Source organism: Dipodomys merriami, unplaced genomic scaffold, assembly GCF_024711535.1.
Source record: "Dipodomys merriami isolate MVZ:Mamm:240054 unplaced genomic scaffold, mDipMer1.0.p SCAF_5, whole genome shotgun sequence".
Taxonomy (NCBI): domain Eukaryota; kingdom Metazoa; phylum Chordata; class Mammalia; order Rodentia; family Heteromyidae; genus Dipodomys; species Dipodomys merriami.
The window spans coordinates 9,520,454-9,527,821 of record NW_027206068.1 but is presented as its reverse complement, the minus strand read 5'-3'; the positions used below and the strand labels follow the sequence as shown (position 1 = coordinate 9,527,821).

Below are 7,368 nucleotides of genomic sequence, written 5' to 3'. Positions count from 1 at the left end.
TGCTCCCCTTTCCTGAGCTGTATCTGAGACTAGAGCTATATTTACACAACAGTCTATAATTTCTGAGTTCCTGAAAATTAGCATATTAACGATATCAAAATCTCCGGAAAGGAGGGAGAGGGGACTGTAGCCTACATCTGGTAATTGAAACTTGATGGGTAAACTAATTACACTATTATTAACAAATAAATTACTTATTAATTCCACCTAATGTTGAAGTAAACACTGATGCCTTATTCATACTGGGTACTTTCTCTTTTCTGAGTAATTGACACACCTAGAGCCCTTTCAGTTTAGCTTAAATCACTGAAAACTAAGTGGCTACTATTCTGAAAACAACTTTCATGTTGGCATGCAAAGCAAGAATATTTCATCTGCGCCTTACAGCAGTATAAACAGCTTTCTCACAACTGAGTCTGGAACAAAGACAAGGAAAGTTAAAGCTTAAGCCTGGAGACACTTCAAAAAGAGTGTCAATTCTATCTTCATTTATATCAGTTACTCATATGAGTTACTAAATGCTGGAATATATCCATTTGATGGATAGTCATTTAATGCTTAGCCATATAAAGCCTATTATATGGGACTAATCTTTAAACTAACTTAGGAAAAGAGGTTAAAAACGAAATCATGTTAGCTATCCAACTAAAATGTCCTGAAGTGGTACAAGAGGTTTTCCACATTGGGTAAATGTGTGTGAAAAGTGCTGTCCATTGACAGGAGGCACCCTGAATTTTCTTTTTGTTTTTAATGAAATCTGAACCAACCGTGGACAGAAATCAACACTGATTATAATCTTTAGACATCTTTTCAAGCCTTGGGGGAAAAAAAAACCTAGCCTCTGTTACAGCTGCCTAAGCCAGTATCTCTCCCCAGCAAGAAAACACATAGATTATGTACTATGCAATATAAATAATGTATATAGTATAGGTTACAAATCTGGGCTCTCTGCTTCAAGGGGAAGAGAAACATGACAACAAAATCTTGCCCTCTTCCTCATGTCATCAACCTTGAGTACTAGGGTCTAACTATGTCTGTTTAATATTATTTGCAGACATTAAAACACAAAACTCATGTTGTTTAGCCTCAGAACCTTCCATGGAGTATCTACTTCTAAGTATTAAGGAGAGACAGGCACTGTTTTGTATATGGTTAAGTTAAATGGGTTCACCATGCCTGTGTGGTTCTATTACTTTAGGAAGATGGGCTTACACAGAATCCCCCCAAGGCCTGTAACTTGTCTTTGCGGTTCTATCATAAACACAAACGGAGCCAGGACCACCAAGTGTTATCTCACACACCGACATTTTGACATTTTACTGCAAGATTTATGGCTGTAATAAACAATCCCAGTACCTTTTCTGAACCTTCCACAATCTCCCTTTGCAAGCCATAGCATAATTCCATAGAATCAAATGATCTTTATGGGGGGGAAACATTTAAAAAAAAACATTTCTTGCTTTTAGGTAAGATCCAAGACACCAAAGGAAAACTAGGGAGAAATTAACCCAAATTAAAAAAAAAAAAATAAACAGAAGTTTACCAGCAGTATCTCGCCTGAGAAAAGATGGGATGCCCTGAAATCAAGCAGAGGGAGCAAGCTAATCTTCGCACACCAACTGGCTCCAGTCCCAATTGGGGTGAAAGCGTTATCCTTTCCTTAGGAAACTGGTAAGCACGTTTGCTCATTTCCACGTGCAGGGATAACATATATCCCCAACAAAAGCTTTCTTAAAATCCCATTAAGTGAAATAACTTTTCATCATCTCCTCGCATCCCAGATGGAGAAGAAGAGCAAAGGGAGTCTGAGGGTGAGAGAGGGCTGGAAGGCAGCAGTGTTTGCAGCATGGTTGGAATCTGATTTGAATCATTTTGAATATATTTGGAACAGCCTTCCTTCTTGAATGCAACCCTGTCCCTAGTTTCAAAGTGACCGAACAGTGACACCGTGTGCATTTTGTTTCTTATTAATCTTACACATTGACAGTCTTTGTTAAATCACAAGGCGCGCCCTTCACCAGCCGACATTTTCATATTTGTTAGACGTGCTGACCTGAAGTTCACCTCGGCCTTGGACTTTGCGCTTCTAAAAGGTCTATACAGTGTCTTTTAGAGAGCAGGGTGCTTTGCCCAGGTCATTCCTTCTCAGGAAAACCAAGGGGAAAAAGCAAAGGAAATGTAAACGTTATGGAATGTATTGACTGTATTTGTCCTTTGTTCTTTAGAGCAAGAATCCCCCAGACTGTTCTATCTGAAAAGAGCCTGGCAAACTGGGGAATGACAGAATTTTTAAGTGCCTGATTGTGGCTGTTGAGGGTCCCCCCCCCCCATCTACCCTACACATGTGATTATAGAGAAGCAACACTTTTACCAATTAACTTGTTTTGGGGTAATATTCCTTGTCGTAGTTTAAAGTAACAAACACAATCCAGGCACACGGACTGAAATTCATATTAGGAATATACATGAATTTTACTAGGATAATGTGAAAGGCCTAAAGAAAATGAAGTAAGTACTGTGAAAATAATCATTTCCACAAGTACCTTTTTGCTTTCACTTTATAAAGTCTAGCTAAAATGTATCTATAAACATTGAAGCTAGAATGTTTCTACAATGTGTTACATAGTTTTAACAACAACAACAACAACAGCAACAAAAATACAGTGAAAAGGTTCTCTGAAAAAGGCATATGATTGTCTCTGTGAGTAAGACAGGGGCTTCCTTTTCTTCCTTTAAGCAGCCCAGATGTGGTGAAGTGTTCACTGCTATAACAGTAATCACCACAGTTGTTTCCTTTCTTCTATTGCATCTGGCAAAACCCCATTTGGCTCCAAGCTCTTGGCCAGAGTAAAACTGCACATTGCACAGTAGAAGCACCCTGATTACTTCCAGGAGGGCAGTGTTTGGGAAATATTTATGTTACCATTGAACACTTTACCTGGCACTGTTAAATACAACCAATCTAATATATTGAGATGATATTGAATAGCCCTGCAAGAGTCTACTTTCGGACTAATTGAACTATCTCCAAAATTAATGAGGAAAAACCCAGGAAAAACACTTTAGCATTCTGTTCTTTGTTTTCCTGCATTGATCACTTCAAAGGCGATGCATAGAAAATAGAATCTCAAGGAATCAACATTTGAAGCTAATATAGAAGTAGAAAAGTAAAATATTGGTTAGCTTTTTGGTTTCAAGTCACACATGAGGCTTGGTTCCAGTCTGCTTCTTTCATACAGTGCTCCTTTTCTCCTCTCCCACCTTTCCTCTATAGCTTGTTTTCCTGTCACCTTTCCTGACACCCTCCTCCCATTCCACATGTATTAAAGTATTTTCTGGACAACAGCAGCTGTACTGGCAGGCTTTAAAACTGGACTAACATTTGTGGGCTCCATCTTGCAACATTGACTTGCAGACTGTAACATTTCTTATACTCACTTTGTATTTTAACAATAAATGTAATGAAAAATTGCCAACAACACAAATGTTTTCCTAGTGCCAATATAAGCATTTTCTCACTGATACTGGTTTAAGAGGGGTGTTCCATTTCCTTCCTAGCTCTTTGCATTCAGCAACCTGAAGTGATTACCACCACCACCCTCTTTGAAAAGTGCATAGGGTATATTTTGTAAGTTGTGCCTGTGTTCATCCTTATTCTCACACACTTTAAGGGGCCATTATATGTATTAAGGGGAAAAAATCCAATACCCTGGCCCATCAAAACCATCCTTTCAAGAAGTTTCAAAGGAGGTTTCCTGTGCTGTTCTCTTGCCTTTGAGATTATAATGGGACATTGGGAACTTGCATGATTTCTTAAAGATCACTGATGACTTTGGGTTTTTTTCCTTTGTGACAAATCCACAAACCACTTCTGGTTCTCCAACCTCTAAGGTGTTGGTGTTGTCTATAATCTATGCTTATTTACCTGCTGCTATTCCTTCAGAATGGGAGTGATAATTCAACATGAAATACAGCATGTATTACTCTTGAAAAGAGGAATTTTCTATCCTTTCCTCCGTAATTGAGGTCATTCAACCACTAGGGTTCACCTGGAGTCCATACCGTGATACACGCGTCACTTTGAGCCATTTTATCTTTTGTGCTGATAGTCAAGATCGCAGCTCTAACATTGACATCAAACTCTGTCTGGGCAGATGACTAAGAGTGCTGCACAATGTAAACTTTTGACCCTCAACTTTTTGACCTGCAGTTGTAACACACTAACCACAAAGATACACAAAGCTGGGCCTTTTCTTTCAGGGGGAAGAGGCCCCCTAGGATCTCAGGATACCCTGTTTCTGCCACTGCCTTTTGGAATAAGGGTGGACTGCATGTTATTGTGTGTTTGTGACTATATTTCCTGTCATTACTTCTTTTTGTCAGCTTTTAGGTAAGGAACTAGATTAACTTGCAATCAGTCATGATGCCACTAATGAGGAAAATTTGGAGTAGAAGATTTTGCAGAGGAATATTGCAAAAAGTGAAAGAAGGTTGGGGCAAGGCAGGAGGAGGGAGATCCAACAATGGAGGTGAGGATTTTTCCCCCTTTATTTAAATATAAAGACACAGCCCTAATTGTTGGGAGAACTGGCCCAGGCAGGCGAGTTGACTGTGAACTTGTACTAAAGCGTGCTCTGCTGGCGATTCCTAGGGTGTGCAGATTTATCTTCTCTGCATTTACTTAACCCGGCAGTGAACTGCGTGGGCATCATTTATTAGGCGATGACAGACTTCACCTCCAGCAAGGGCTGCTTCACAAAATCGCAATAATTACCTAATAACCTTCATAACAAATATTATTATTGAAAAGACCAGTTTGTGGGAAAGGGATCTATAGGAGAACCCTTTCTTTGTGTAAAATGTGTGTGTGTGGGAGGACACCAAACAAAACAAATCTGGGCCAGTCTTTCAGTTCTGGAGCTTAAAATAGTGGGACTGTGGGTCCATTCTACTATGTGGCTAGGTGCCTAGACTGGCCCCCTTAGTCTTGCCTGGGGATCCCATTTATAGTTTTGTCATTGTCTAGGAGGAAATTTCTCTTTAGAAGCCAAAGGAATGGAGTGCACATGCTCTACTCCCTCCATACTTGGGCAAGCCAGGGATAAACTCCCAGTCAAGGTAGGGTAGGTAGATGCTAAGGACATCTTTCAAGGCAAAAGAGTCATTTTTTTTAATAGATCATCTTTTAGGATGTAATTGTTTGGAGATAATACTCTGAATCTCAACAGATTGTTGAGATTCTGGTAGATTTTGTCTTACCCAGAGCTGTCAACAATGAAGCAGGAGAAAATGGGAATGCACAGGACGGAAGGAATTTGGGCATAATCTTGTAAAATTAGACCCTGGAAATCCTAACAAATTCCTCAATAAATGCAACCACAAGCTTCCTATCATATTTATAGTTCAGGAAATATTGTCTCTTTGTTTTGTAGAAACAAACCAGCCCTGGTACATTTATACCAACATCTTTTACAAAATGAGGAGCACAGATACACACATGTCTGCCACCGGCTGAGACTGGGTGTCCCCATAGAGCCCTTCGTGGCAGTTTTCCCCTCAAAATAAGTTCCTCTGCAAAACAAAACAACCCAACGAATGCACAAGAAAAAAATATAACTTATCTACACAGTAAGCAGAAAACTAGCCACCTTCTTCCATTTGCTTTCTATGAAAATAAGGAGAAAAAAAAACTTTCCACTAGAGAGCACATAGTTCTGACTGAAACTGTTTCTCAAAAGTTATTCAATTTCATGTAGGTTGACCTACTCCTTTAAAGTCTTATATTTTGAGATTAAAATAGCATCAAGCAAGATACCAGTATACAATGCCTATATATGTTATATATGTGTAATACATAGGAAAGACTCTGTATTGTATGATGCTAGATACAGCCTCCCCTTCCATTCTCTATCATGCCAGGGTGTGGCCACTGAAGTGGTATGGATATTTTCTCTATTCAAGGTGCTCAGATGAACCTGCCAGCATCTTTGACTCTCTTTTCCTTGCTTCTAATTTCACTCACCAAGAAACTCATTCAAAGAAGATCACCAAATGAGTAACTAAAGTAGAACTACAATCCAATACTTTCCAGTAAGAAACCCCCAAAGTCAGAGCATCAAAACAAAGAAGGCAAAATATTCACTGATGCATAAAATAATGAGAACCCATGCCTACTCATATAGAGTTTTAATTCTGATACTAAGATACAGAAACATCTTGAGATACCTGCTAAAACATCAGTATTCATTTCACACAAAATAACTTCTTTTCTTCAGCTTCCTACTATTGAAAGGCAGGGCTTAAGAAAGAGGTCTGAGTTTCTTTTAAAAAGTCTTTTGAGGTTTTTCTTTTTCCTTTTTTTTTTAGAACCTCTGGCTTTGGGGACATCTGTTGGACTTGCAAAGGTGTGGATCTCAACACAATAAAGTTTGTCAAAATTTCAAATCTGTATTTTTTGCCTTAATCACTTGAAAAGTATCTGTTCAAACTAGCACTTTCTGAAAAACTCTCCAGCTCCCAAGAGTGAAACAGACTCAGTGTTTTTGTTTCTTTTCTGTATGCAGTGGGAGAATTTGGCTTAACTCCTTAGATGGTTTTGGGGAAAATCAGCTATGTCTCTTGTGGGTACTCACCCAGAAAAAAAAAAAAAAAAAACAACCCAGGATAGTCCATAATGTTCCCATTTACTTGGCTTGGTTTACCATTGAAAAATGTTAGGGTTCTAAGGCTAGATAGAAAAGGTGACTGGGACTAACATGGAATTGTATCCAGGAAACATTTATTTCACCTTACTTTGCCCACTGGTGCAATTTTGGAGACTGATTTTTTTAAATCATAGATTATGTAAATTTCCTGGGATCAAACAGAAAGAACAAGTAACAAAAGAGAGGCGGAAATCTCCCACTGACAAACTACCAATTTCTTTCCTAAACTACCCTTCATGATGTGTCAGGAAAAACAACCTAATAGCTGTAGGGACTTTTAAGTTGGGCATTGAAGACACCTCGATTTCCCCTCCAAACTTTAGGGCACAGTTTGGAAGAGAGAATTTGTCTGTCTGTTGGGGGGGGGGGAGTAAATTTCTCTAATCTTTACTGTTATCTAGGGGGACACTTAAGTTGCCTTTTGAGGGTCCTATGCAATAGATGTTTTGATTCTACAAAGGAAAAGGAAAGGGAAAGAGGAGAGGCACAAGAAAGGCACGGCGGAAGAAAAGAAAGTGCTTCAATCCCTTTCAATTAGCTTGAGGATTCAAAGACTAAAGTTAAATCCGGCCATAAAGTTTATTGCTTTAGACTAACAGGCTGGTGAGAAGGATCCCAGTGAAATAAAAAGAGTATGCAGTCAAACAAGGTTCAGGGCCTGGAC

General features: G+C 39.0%; 1 long non-coding RNA gene across 1 annotated transcript; it reads left to right on the top strand.

The window, feature by feature from the left end:
* Positions 1–1,470: 1,470 nt before the first annotated feature.
* Positions 1,471–6,400, top strand: LOC138810042 (uncharacterized). Its single transcript, XR_011367002.1, has 3 exons — positions 1,471–1,671; positions 4,384–4,529; positions 6,367–6,400. It is a non-coding gene; the product is annotated as an uncharacterized lncRNA (long non-coding RNA).
* The last annotated feature ends 968 nt before the right edge of the window (positions 6,401–7,368 follow it).